This window comes from Bos indicus x Bos taurus, chromosome 2, assembly GCF_003369695.1.
Source record: "Bos indicus x Bos taurus breed Angus x Brahman F1 hybrid chromosome 2, Bos_hybrid_MaternalHap_v2.0, whole genome shotgun sequence".
NCBI lineage: Eukaryota > Metazoa > Chordata > Mammalia > Artiodactyla > Bovidae > Bos > Bos indicus x Bos taurus.
The window spans coordinates 18,846,338-18,860,092 of NC_040077.1; the positions used below are offsets into that span (position 1 = coordinate 18,846,338).

General features: G+C 41.8%; 1 protein-coding gene across 1 annotated transcript in view; it reads left to right on the forward strand.

The window, feature by feature from the left end:
- PDE11A (phosphodiesterase 11A) overlaps positions 1–13,755 on the forward strand; it is a 422,322-nt gene that overhangs the window by 180,629 nt on the left and 227,938 nt on the right. The window lies entirely within an intron of this gene.

Genomic DNA, 13,755 nt, shown 5'->3' on the forward strand with positions numbered 1-13,755 from the left:
GTCCCTGGGATTCTCCAGGCAAGAACACTGGTGTGGGTTGCCATTTCCTTCTCCAGTGCATGAAAGTGAAAAGTGAAAGTGAAGTTGCTCAGTCGTGTCTGACTCTTAGCGACCCCATGGACTGCAGCCCACCAGGCTCCTCCATCCGTGGGATTTTCCAGGCAAGAGTACTGGAGTGGGGTGCCACTGCCTTCTCCAAAACTTAATCTCAGATTGCCCTAAATTCAGAAAATCTGTGAGTGAATTCCACTGGCAATCTTGTGTTCTTGAATATGTGATTTAGTCTAAGATTTCTGGGACAATCTTAAGATTTACTCCAGAATGTTTTTGAAGCCCTTCGTGGTCTGATGGTTTGGAACCTGACTAACTTTATACACCTTATGGAGCCAAGGATGGTGTTTTGCCACATCCTTGATCATATGTGGTTGACAGTCATCAGTGGGTTTGTCTTCAAAGCTTCATTGCTCTGCTTATATTTTATTACTCTCTTGATGGAACTCAAGCCTGCTTCTCTTTTATTCTTGCATTGTTTGCTATCAGCTAATTGTTGTATTTCTCTTACCCACTATTTCAGATTCCCATCTATGCCTCTGAAAAATATACCCTTTTACACAAATTATTGGGGGTTCCCAGTTGGCTCAGTGGTAAAGAATCTGCCTGCCAATGCACAAGAGACTCAGGTTTGATCCCTGGGGTCAGAAGATCCCCTGGAGTAGGAATTGGCAACCAGCTCCAATATTCTTGCCTGTAAAATTCCATAGACAGAGGAGCCTGGTGGGTTACAGTCCTTGGGGTGGCAAAGAGTCGGGGGACTGAGCATGCACACACACACAATGGCCCATAATAGCTTTGTTCAACTGTAATTAATTTTACATAAGCAAATTTATGTTATATCATGTGTAAAAGTGTTTTTATATACTTAATACATTTTCCAAGTACGTACGTACTTCATCTCCTTTTTGCTTATAGTTTTACTCAATTAATTGTCAAAAGCATTTAAGGCAACCTTCAGCAAAAATAGAAAAATTCATCAGATCAGATCAGATCAGTCCGTCAGTCGTGTCCAACTCTTTGCGACCCCATGAATCGCAGCACGCCAGGCCTCGCTGTCCATCACCAACTCCCAGAGTTCACTCAGACTCACGTCAATTGAGTCGGTTATGCCATCCAGCCATCTCATCCTCTGTCATCCCCTTCTCCTTCTGCCCCCAGTCCCTCCCAGCATCAGAGTTTTTCCAATGAGTCAACTCTTCACATGAAGTGGCCAAAGTGCTGGAGTTTCAGCTTCAGCATCATTCCTTCCAAAGAAATTCCAGGGCTGATCTCCTTCAGAATGGACTGGTTGGATCTCCTTGCAGTCCAAGGGACTCTCAAGAGTCTTCTCCAACACCACACTTCAAAAGCATCAATTCTTCGGTGCTCAGCCTTCTTCACAGCCAACTCTCACATCCATACATGACCACAGGAAAAACCATAGCCTTGACTAGACAGACCTTTGTTGGCAAAGTAATGTCTCTGCTTTTCAGTATGCTATCTAGGTTGGACATAACTTTCCTTCCAAGGACCAAGCGTCTTTTAATTTCATGGCTGCAGTCACCATCTGCAGTGATTTTGGAGCCCCCAAAAATAAAGTCTGACACTGTTTCCACTGTTTCCCCATCTATTTGCCATGAAGTGATGGGACAGGATGCCATGATCTTAGTTTTCTGAATGTTGAGCTTTAAGCCAACTTTTTCACTCTCCACTTTCACTTTCATCAAGAGGCTTTTTAGTTCCTCTTCACTTTCTGCCATAAGGGTGGTGTCATCTGCATATCTGAGGTTATTGATATTTCTCCCAGCAATCTTGATTCCAGCTTGTGTTTCTTCCAGTCCAGTGTTTCTCATGATGTACTCTGCATATAAGTTAAATAAGCAGGGTGACAATGTACAGCCTTGACATACTCCTTTTCCTATTTGGAACCAGTCTGTTGTTCCATGTCCAGTTCTAACTATTGCTTCCTGACCTGCATACAGATTTCTCAAGAGGCAGGTCAGGTGATCTGGTATTCCCATCTTTTTCAGAACTTCCCACAGTTTATTGTGATCCACACAGTCAAAAGCTTTGACATAGTCAATAAAGCAGAAATAGATGTTTTTCTGGAACTCTCTTGCTCTTTCAGTGATCCAGCGGATGTTGGCACTTTGGTCTCTGGTTCCTCTGCCTTTTCTAAAACCAGCTTGAACATCAGGAAGTTCACAGTTCACATATTGCTGAAGCCTGGCTTGGAGAATTTTGAGCATTACTTTACTAACATGTGAGATGAGTGCAATTGTGCGGTAGTTTGAGCATTCTTTGGCATTGCCTTTCTTTGGGATCAGAATGAAAACTGACCTTTTCCAGTCCTGTGGCCACTGCTGAGTTTTCCAAATTTGCTGGCATATTGAGTGCAGCACTTTCACAGCATCATCTTTCAGGATTTGAAACAGCTCAACTGGAATGCCATCACCTCCACTAGCTTTGTTTGTAGTGATGCTTTCTAAGGCCCACTTGACTTCATATTCCAGGATGTCTGGCTCTAGGTCAGTGATCACACCATCGTGATTATCTGGGTCGTGAAGATCTTTTTTGTACAGTTCTTCTGTGTATTCTTGCCACCTCTTCTTGATATCTTCTGCTTCTATTAAGTCCATACCATTTCTATCCTTTATTGAGCCCGTCTTTGGATGAAATGTTCCCTTGCTATCTCTAATTTTGTTGAAGAGATCTCTAGTCTTTCCCATTCTGTTGTTTTCCTTTATTTCTTTGCATTCATCACTGAGGAAGGCTTTCTTATCTCTTCTTGCCATTCTTTGGAACTCCTCATTCAGATGCTTATATCTTTCCTTTTCTCCTTTGCTTTTCACTTCTCTTCTTTTCACAGCTATTTGTAAGACATCCCCAGACAGCCATTTTGCTTTTTTGCATTTCTTTTCCATGGGGATGGTCTTGATCCCTGTCTCCTGTACAATGTCACGAACCTCATTCCATGGTTCATGAGGCCTATCAGATCTAGGCCCTTAAATCTATTTCTCACTTCCACTGTATAATCATAAGGGATTTGATTTAGGTCAAACCTGAATGTTCTAGTGGTTTTCCCTACTTTCTTCAATTTAAGTCTGAATTTGGAAATCAGGAGTTCATGATCTGAGCCACAGTCAGCTCCTGGTCTTGTTTTTGTTGACTGTAGAGAGTTTCTCCATCTTTGGCTGCAAATAATATAATCAATCTGATTTCAGTGTTGACCATCTGGTGATGTCCATGTGTAGAGTCTTCTCCGCAGCCACATGTTTTTAAGAAATAAGTTCTTTTAAGTTTTAGTTCAGTTCAGTTCAGTCACTCAGTCATGTCTGACTCTTTGTGACCCCATGAATTGCAGCACGCCAGGCCTCCCTGTCCATCACCAACTCCCAGAGTTCACTCAGACTCACGTCCATCGAGTCAGTGATGCCATCCAGCCATCTCATCCTCTGTCATCCCTTCTCCTCCTGCCCCCAATCCCTCCTAGCATCAGCGTCTTTTCCAATGAGTCAACTCTTCGCATGAGGTGGCCAAAGTACTGGAGTTTCAAGTTTAGAGACGTTATTTTGTATCTCTCTATCTTTGCTATGATACACATTGGACAATCAATATTTAGCCAAAGATGCATAAAAATTAGTATTATCGTCATTTTTCTTCTAAAGACATGGGAACCTAAAATATAAAAGATGTGAAGTTAGGGAACATAATCTATAATACTGCCTTCACTTCTGATACCAATTACAAGCTCAGGAATTCTCAAGACCATGCTCAAACTCCATAATTTGCTAGAAGAGCACGCAGAATTCACTGGAAGCTGTTACACATATGGTCATGGTTTATTGTGAGAAAAAAATACAAATTGAAGTCAACCAAGGGAGAGATGCATAGGCAGAGCCCAGAAAAGTCCAAAAGTGGTGCTTCCAGTTGTCATCTCTCCACGGAGTCATGGAGAACATTAACTTCTCCCAGCAGTGATGTGAGACAACATGCGTGAAATATTGCCAGCCAGGGAAGGTCACTCGAGCCTTGGCATCCACAGTCTTAGCTGGGGCTTGGTCACTACAACCTATCTGGCCACTCAAATGGCTGCTCTCTGTCTCCATGACCTCTGGAGGTCAACTGATATCATGTGACCCAAAGCCTCCACCCTAAATCACATTGTTGATGTGGCTCAAAGCCACTATGCTAAGTTAGTTTGTTATTGTCTGGCTGGCCCAGGGCACCCAGGTAAACAAAGACACTTTTTTCAAGGCTGGACATTCCAAGGACTTAGAGGTTACCTCCCAGGAGACAAGAGCAAAGACCAGACCTTTCTTTGGGTAAGCTTACTTCTTTCCTACACACAAGGTCAACACCATGGTTAATGAACCCAATATCTGATATTGACCAGGACACCATGGGCTGGTTTATTGGGGAACACAATGGGTACTTTCCATGATATAGAGTGCTGAAGTTGAAATAAGCATACTCCTTGACTTTCCCTTTACTCTTTAAACATGAATTTAGAAAATAAAACCCCAAAACAAAATAAAATAATTGACCCTGTTTTTCTTTTGAGCATGTGATTTATGTTAGAATAAAAAGTTCAAGCATATTAGAAAAAAATTATTTCTTCCTTTTGGTAGTTTTAAAAAGCCCTCTTTTACATTTAAAGAGTTCTTACATTTCATTGAGGTCCTTGTTTATCTTATCCATTCTCTTTATGATTCTAAAGCTATAAGTTATATAGCTTTAAGATTTCAGGATTTCTTGTTACATTTCTTGTAAGCTTCTACCCCTCAGAGGGTTGTTTTTTATTTTTTTTTAATTCTTAAAAGATCTTTATTCTTTTTTACTCTCTGGACATTTTTCAGGTTTGTTTCTTAAGGTATAGAAAGCAGAAGTTCACTTTTTATTCCAGGGAGCACTAATTTTGATGACCAAGGGCAAGTTTAGCTCCCTCTGTAAAGTAAGCTCCACGCGTGCAGGACTTTTTTTTTTTTTCTTTTACTTTCACATGTGTAGCCCTGGTGCCTGTTTCACTACTTGACAAATGCACTCAGTACATATTTGTTGTGTCAAATAACAGTTTTCAAAAAGCTGAAAACCTAATCCTTGCAAAAAGCTAAAACAAGTATGTATCAAAGATGTAGTTAACTCAGTAATGAGAGAAGTCAACAAGATAGCGGTCAGTTCTAAAATAGGCACTGCAAGAATGCAGGCACAAGATTGCTGTGTGTGCTTGCTTTCTAAGTTGCTTCAGTTGTGTCTGACTGTTTGTGACCCGCCAGGCTCCTCTGTCCATGGGATTCTCCAGGCAAGAATACTGGGGTGGGTTGCCACGCCCTCCTCTGGGGGATTTTCCTGATCCAGGGATCAAATCCACATCTATTCCTTCTCCTGCATTGGCAGGCAGGTTCTTTACCACCTGTATCTTCCAGGGCTTCCCTGGTGGTTCAGATGGTAAAGAATCTACCTGTAATGCAGGAGACCAGAGTTCAATTCCTAGGTCAGGAAGATCCCCTGGATGAGAGAATGGTTATACACTCTCCAGTATTCTTGCCTGAAGAATCCCATGGATAGAGGAGCCTGGCGGACTATAGTCCACGGGGTTGCAAAGAGTCAGACATAACTAACACTTTCACTGTCTTCCAGGACAATAAAATTTTAAATTATGGGCTTATCTTTTCTTCTGCACAGAAGCCATTCCCATTTCTACTTGAATAGAATTCATTTGCATTGCCACAGGACACAAATCATTTTCATAATGTCAAGCTATTCTTTCTTGCCCCAGTGACTTCCTGAGTGACAGCATTCACCCTCCTTGTTTTGAACTTCAGTTATTGCCCGGTTATTACTGGGTACCCATCCTCAGCATATGTGTTCAAACCACAAGCCTCATGATGACTTCCCTGTGTTTACTCCTTATCTCCTTTCCAGGTAGACCAGTCACATTCAGATTACAAGGGGCAAGCTTCCTGAGTGCCACAAGTTACCCTCCGTATGACCCTCAATAAAAGCCCTTACCCAGGGGTCCTTGGTCTGCTCTCTTCCTTTTATGACCTGTAGTGACAAAACTTTGAGCTTTGGGTGGCTTTCTGTGGTTTTTGGGGTATGCTGTGCCCTCCTCTCGAGGACCTGTATGATAAATAATTTAATTTCACATGCCTTTCTGAGTATAGTTTCTGTAGCCATGTTTAGAGTGAGCCTTAAACACCCACAAAGGGGACTTACCCCCACCCCACATTTACAATCCAGTTGATATCAGTTTTTCAGAAATTAACCTCTATCCTTTCAGAATTGTAAAGCATTCTAATCAGTAGTAAAAATTAAGCCAAGTAAAGTTCAGGTATGACCTAAATCAAATCTGTTATGATTATACAGTGAAAGTAACAAATAGATTCAAGAGATTAGATCTGATAGAGTGCCTGAAGAACTATGGATGGAGATTCGTGACCCTGCACAGGAGGCAAAACCATCCCAAAGAAAGAGAAATGTGAGAAGGCATAGTGATTGTCTGAGGAGGCTTTACAAATAGCTGAGGAAAGAAAAGAAGTGAAAGGTAAGGGAAAAAGAGAAAGATATACCCAACTGAATGCAGAATTGCAGAGAGAGCAAGGAGAAATAAGAAAGCCTTCCTAAGCGAACAATGATTCTTGCCACTTCTCCCTAATCTCTTCTGCTTCTGTTAAGTCATTACTCTTTCTGTCCTTTATTGTGCCCATCCTTGCATAATCCTTGTATCATCCTTGGTATTTCCAACCTTCTTGAAGAGATTTCTAGTCTTTCCTATTCTGTTATTTTCCTCTATTTCTTTGCACTGTTCACTTAAGAAGGCTTTCTTAATCTCTCCTTGCTCTCTCTGCAATTCTGCCTTCAGTTGGCTATATCTTTCTCGTTCTCCCTTGCCTTTCACTTCTTTTCTTTCCTCAGCTATTTGTAAAGTCTCCTCAGACAACCACTTTGCCTTCTTATATTTCTTTTTCTTTGGAATTGTTTTGGTCACTGCCTCCTGTACAGTGTCACAAACCTCCATTCATAGTTCTTCAAACACTCTGCCTACCAGATCTAATCCCTAGAATCTGTTCATCACCTCCACTATATAATCATAAGGGATTTGATTTAGGTTATATCTGAATGGGCTAGTGGTTTTCCCTACTTTCAATTTAAGCCTGAATTTTGTAATAAGGAGCTGATGATCTGAACCACAGTCAGCTCCTTCTCTTGGTTTTGCTGACTGTATAGAGCTTCTCCATTTCCATCTGCAATGAATATAATTAATCTGATTTAGGTATTGATCATTTGGTGATGTCCATGTGTAGAGTCATCTCATGTATTGTTGGAAAAAGCTGTTTCCTATGACCACTGTGCTCTCTTGGCAAATCTCTGTTAGGCTTTGCCCTGCTTCATTTTGTACTCCAAGGCCAAATTTGCCTGTTTCTCCATATATGTCTTGGCTCCCTACTTTTGCATCCCAATCTCCTATGATAAAAAGGACATCTTTCATTTTGGTGTTAGTTCTAGAAAGTGTTGTAGGTCTTCATAAAACCGATCAGCTTCAACTTCTTCATCATTAGTGGTTGGGGCACATACTTGGATTACTGTGTTGTTGAACGGCTTGCCTTGGAAACAAACTGAGATCATACTGTCATTTTTGAGATTACCACTCAAGTTCTGCATTTTGTACTCTTGTTGACTATGAGGGCTACTCTGTTTCTTCTAAGAGATTCTTGCCCACAGTAGTAGATTTAATAGTTATCTGAATTAAATTCGCCCATTCCCATCCATTTTAGTTCACTGTTTCCTAAGATGTCAATGTTCACTCTTGCCATCTCCTGTTTGATCATGAATGATTTACCTTGATTCATGGACCTAACATTCCAGGTTCCTATGCAATATTGTTCTTTACAGCATTGGACTTTACTTTCACCACAAGATATATCCACAATTGACTGCTGTTTCCACTTTAGCCCCACTGCTTCCTTCTTTCTAGAACTATTAGTCCTTGCCTTCTATTCTTCCCTGGTAGTTTTTACTGTTTAACAAATAAGCCCCAAATTATTTATGGTTACAGATCCTGTGCATTTGTAGAGGGAATAGCCAGGATGGTTTCCCTCTTTCTAGGATATCTGGGACCACACTTAGAAAAATTTGGAGATCATGGGTAACTTAATGGCTGGGAACTAGAATCATCTGAAGGCTTGTTTGCTTATATGTCTGGCATCTGGGCTGGAAGGGCTTAAAAACTGGGGCTGCTGACCAGAGCATCTACATGTGACTCCTCTGGATGGTGGCCTCCCTTTTAGCATAGTGTCCTGAGGGTAGTTGGGCTTCTTACATGGTGTCTCAGGACTCCAGGCACAAGTATTCCATTCAGATGACACAGAAGCTGCAGGGCCTTTTATGACAACCTCAGAAGTCACATGTAATATCTCTTCTATATATTCTATTTGTTGTAGTGGTCTGAAGCCCACTTAGATTTAAGGGGAGGAAACATAGACCCTACCATTTGGGAGGAGGGTGGCAGGGTCACATTGTAGAGAAGAATGTGAAACAGGAGAGATGGCTGTGACCATCTTTGGAAAATGACATTTGTCACAATGAGTGATTTTGCAGAGGCTTATTTCACGTTAGAATATGAAATGAAATGCGTCCTATAGTTGTGAAGGGTATTTCCTTTTAGTTGAGCCATTGTCACTGCCCTGCATTTAGCTAGGCACATGCAATTTTCTTTGTGATGGGCTTTTCTTTCATTTTTTTCCTAATGTTACATTTTCTTAGTTTGGGTTCATTACCTCACTGATAAAGCTGTTTTAATATTTAATCTATTCCCAGTTCCAAAATCATTTTCTCAAGTGCCCATCAATTCCTTATAAGTGGTTAATTTAAATGGCCTTTGAAGCATGACTGCATCTGGCTAAGGCAAATCTAAATGTCAACCTTGGAAGCATCCAGTGACATTCAGATGACTCCTTTCAGTACAGGGACTCTTTTTCTGTCACATGGTGTATCTTGTCAAAAGAGAGCCAGAAATTGTGCCTTTCCCAATCCATATTTTTAGTGTTGTTGAAAAAAACTGGCACTCTAGAGGCATACAGACCTGCTTTAATCCCAGTTGCCTCATTTAGTTGTGTGAAGTAGTGCAAGTTTCTCAAAAATTATGGGGTAGTTTCCTCATCTATATATTGAAGGTAAAAATCCCCATTTTATAGAGTTGTAACAGGGGAATTAAATAAATGAAGAATCTTCTGACGTAGGGCCTAGTTTATAGGAAGGACTTAATAATGGCTAATGATGAGTTTGTAATAGTGAAATTAAGTAATCAAAGAGCTTTCTGATGTAGGGCCTGGTTTATAGGAAAGATTCAGTTCAGTTCAGTTCAGTCGCTCAGTCATGTCCAACTCCCTGAGACCCCAAGAACTGCAGCATGCCAGCCCTCCCTACCCATCACCAACTCCCGGAGTTCACCCAAATTCATGTCCATTGAGTCGGTGATGCCATCGACATCCTCTGTGGATGAGACAGAGCCATCTCATCCTCTGTCATCCCCTTCTCCTCCTGCCCCCAGTCCCTCCCAGCATCAGGGTCTTTTCCAATGAGTCAACTCTTCGCATGAGGTGGCCAAAGGACTGGAGTTTCACCTTTGGCATCAGTCCTTCCAAAGAACACCCAGGGCTGATCTCCTTTAGAATGGACTGGTTGGATCTCCTTGCAGTCCAAGGGACTCTCAAGAGTCTTCTCCAACACCACAGTTCAAAAGCATCAATTCTCCAGTGCTCAGCTTTCTTCACAGTCCAACTCTCACATCCATACATGACCACTGGAAAAACCATAGCCTTGACGAGATGGACCTTTGTTGGCAAAGTAATGTCTCTGCTTTTTAATATGCTATCTGGGTTGGTCATAACTTTCCTTCCAAGGAGTAAGCGTTTTTTAATTTCATGGCTGCAATCACCATCTGCAGTGATTTTGGAGCCCCCCAAAATAAAGTCTGACACTGTTTCTACTGTTTCCCCATCTATCGGCCATGAAGTGATGGGACCAGATGCCATGATCTTTGTTTTCTGAATGTTGAGCTTTAAGCAGACTTTTTCACTCTCCTCTTTCACCTTCATCAAGAGGCTTTTTAGTTCCTCTTCACTTTCTACCATAAGGGTGGTGTCATCTGCATATCTGAGGTTATTGATATTTCTCCTGGCAATCTTGATTCCAACTTGTGCTTCTTCCAGCCCAGCCTTTCTCATGATGGACTCTGCATATAAGTTAAATAAGCAGGGTGACAATATACTGCCGGGAGCCGGTGAGGCATTCCACTCGTGACAGAGGTCATGAGGAAGGAGGCTCGGCATACGCAAAGGCGGGATCGAGCCTCAGGAGTCCACCCGGGTATTCTCGAGCATTTTCCCCCCCAAAAAACCAGAGTCTGCCTACTTTATTGCTTTGTGCTCTCACCTCTGACTTTACTGGGGGCTGTCCCCTACCACCATCTCTCTCTCTCTCTGTCAAAGAGTTAACTTACAGCTCCAATTAATAAAGTTCCTGGGCAATTAGGAGTGTTTAAATCCAAACCCCTCAGATGGCTCTCTAACTCGCCTGACAAGTTTACCCGGACTCCTGCAGCTATGCATACAATTGTTTACAGTCTCCTAGCCTCCAGAGGCACGGGAAGCTTAAGATATTCAAATAGCTTAGAGCCTCTCAGAGAGTTAAAAACTGTCAGAATAAACTAGTAAAGGATTTCATTGATGAGTCAATGCTTGTTGCCAAGTTTTCACATCCCCTGAATTGTATCCTTGAATGTGTATTAATTAATAGTTGGTATATAGAAAAAAATAAGTAGTGGCCTTGGTGTTAGTAACTTTAGACCCTTAAGGTAGTAAATTCTTTCCTTTGTTGTAAACCCATTACACATCCGCCCTATAGGAATGCAATTTTATCTTTGGAAGATGGCCCCAAACCTTAAAATAATTACTCTTAGAGAAAATAAGTCTTTGTTGATAAGTCCTTGTCAAGAGTCATAAAATGTTAGTAGGCCTTCTGGCCAGAAGATGATGTAAATCACCTAAACCATTTGTATACGATAAATTTGCAGGAAAGAAACCTTGGTTTTTGATAAGAATCAAAGACTGCTGACTTTGCATCCCCTATTATCCTCTATGTGTAACTTAGGGTATAAAAGCCCCTGTTAAAAATAAAGCTACGGGCCTTGTTCACCAATGCTTGGTCTCCCCATGTCATTCTTCCCTTTAACTTCCAGCTGAGTCTCCATCTGGAGCGCGGAACCCACCACGCTTACTAATTATGCCTGGGCTTCTAAGACCCACTCGAGAAGGTGTCTAGGGTGAGGCACCTTCCGCTATTCGAGAGGGCGCCTGCGGCCTACGTAAGTGGTGCAGACTTCTTGTCTTGAAGTTTTATTGGTCTCCCGCGTAAACCAAGCTACTCAGCTTCTTTTCTCCACTGAATTTTCCTACTGAGCTATCCTCATTCTATTGTTCTCTATATCTCTAATTAGCATATAAATAGTCGCCTAGGCCGTCTCTCCTTCGAATACCCTGGATCAGCTGGGGCTGGTCCCCAGCAATATACAGCCTTGACATACTCCTTTTCCTATTTGGAACCAGTCTGTTGTTCCATGTCCAGTTCTAACTGTTGCTTCCTGACCTGCATATAGGTTTCTCAAGAGGCAGGTCAGGTGGTCTGATATTCCCATCTCTTTCAGAGTTTTCCACAGTTTATTGTGATCCACACAGTCAAAGGCTTTGGCATAGTCAATAAAGCAGAAATAGGTGTTTTTCTGGAACTCTCTTGCTTTTTCGATGATCCAGAGGATGTTGGCAATTTGATCTCTGGTTCCTCTGCCTTTTCTAAAACCAGCTTGAACATCTGGAAGTTCACAGTTCACGTATTGCTGGAGCCTGGCTTGGAGAATTTTCAGCATTACTTTACTAGCGTGTGAATAGCCATAATAGTCAACAAAAGAGTCTGAAATGCAGTACTTGGATGCAATCCCAAAAACGACTGGATGATCTCTGTTCATTTCCAAGGCAAACCATTCAATATCACAGTAATCCAAGTCTATGCCCCAACCAGTAATGTTGAAGAAGCTGAAATTGAATGGCTCTATGAAGACCTGCAAGACCTTTTAGAAAGAAAGTGAAGTCACTTAGTTGTGTCTGACTCTTGGAGACCCCATGGACTGTAGCCTATCAGGCTCCTCCATCCATGGGATTTTCCAGGCAAGGGTGCTGGAGTGGATTGCCATTTCCTTCTCCAGGGGATCTTCCCGACCCAGGAATCGAACCCGGGTCTCCCACATTGCAGGCAGACGCTTTACCTTCTGAGCTACCAGGGAAGCCCAACCTTTTAGAACTAACACCCCAAAAAGATGTCCTTTTCATTATAGGGGACTGGAATGCAAAAGTAGGAAGTCAAGAAACACCTGGGGTAACAGGCAAATTTGGCCTTGGAGTACAGAATGAAGCAGGACAAAAGCTAATAGAGTTTTGCCAAGAGAACACACTGGTCATAGCAAACACCCTCTTCCAACAACACAAGAGAAGACTCTACACATGGACATCACCAGATGGCCAACACTGAAATCAGATTGATTATATTCTTTGGAGCCAAAGATGGAGAAGCTCTATACAGTCAGCAAAAACAAGACCAGGAACTGACTATGGCTCAGATCAGGAACTCCTTATTGCCAAATTCAGACTCAAATAGAAGAAAGTAGGGAAAACCACTAGACCATTCAGGTATGACCTAAATCAAATCCCTTATGATTATACAGTGGAAGTGAGAAATAGATTTAAGGGACTAGATCTGATAGACAGAGTGCCTGATGATCTATGGATGGAGGTTCATGACACTGTATAGGAGACAGGGATCAAGACCATCCCCATGGAAAAGAAATGCAGAAAAGCAAAATGGCTGTCTGGGGAGGCCTTACAAATATCTGTGAAAAGAAGAGAAGCAAAAAGCCAAGGAGAAAAGGAAAGATAAAAGCATCTGAATGCAGAGTTCCAAAGAATAGCAAAGAGAGATAAGAAAGCCTTCCTCAGTGATCAATGCAAAGAAATAGAGGAAAACAACAGAATGGGAAAGACTAGAAATCTCTTCAAGAAAATTAGAGATACCAAGGGAACATTTCATACAAAGATGGGCTCAATAAAGGACAGAACTGGTATGGACCTAACAGAAACAGAAGATATTAAGAAGAGGTGGCAAGAATACACAGAAGAACTATACAAAAAAGATCTTCACAACCCAGATAATCACGATGGTGTGATCACTCACCTGGAGCCAGACATCCTGGAATGTGAAGTCAAGTAGCCTTAGAAAGCATCACTACGAACAAAGCTAGTGGAGGTGATGGAATTCCAGTTGAGCTATTTCAAAATCCTGGAAGATGATGCTGTGAAAGTGCTGCACTCAATATGCCAGGAAATTTGGAAAACTCAGCAGTGGCTACAGGACTGGAAAAGGTCAGTTTTCATTCCAATCTCAAAGAAAGGCAATGCCAAAGAATGCTCAAATTACCGCACAATTGCACTCATCTCACACGCTAGTAAAGTAATAGGAAAGATTCAGTAGTAGCTAATGATAAGAAACACTGCCTCTGCATTTTCTGTGCTCATAAATTCCCTGTCAGCATAATAGGTCTTAATCAGGCTCTTGCACCAATCATGCCGGTTTCACTAGACAGAGGAGGGAGGAAGTATCCACACTAGGGAT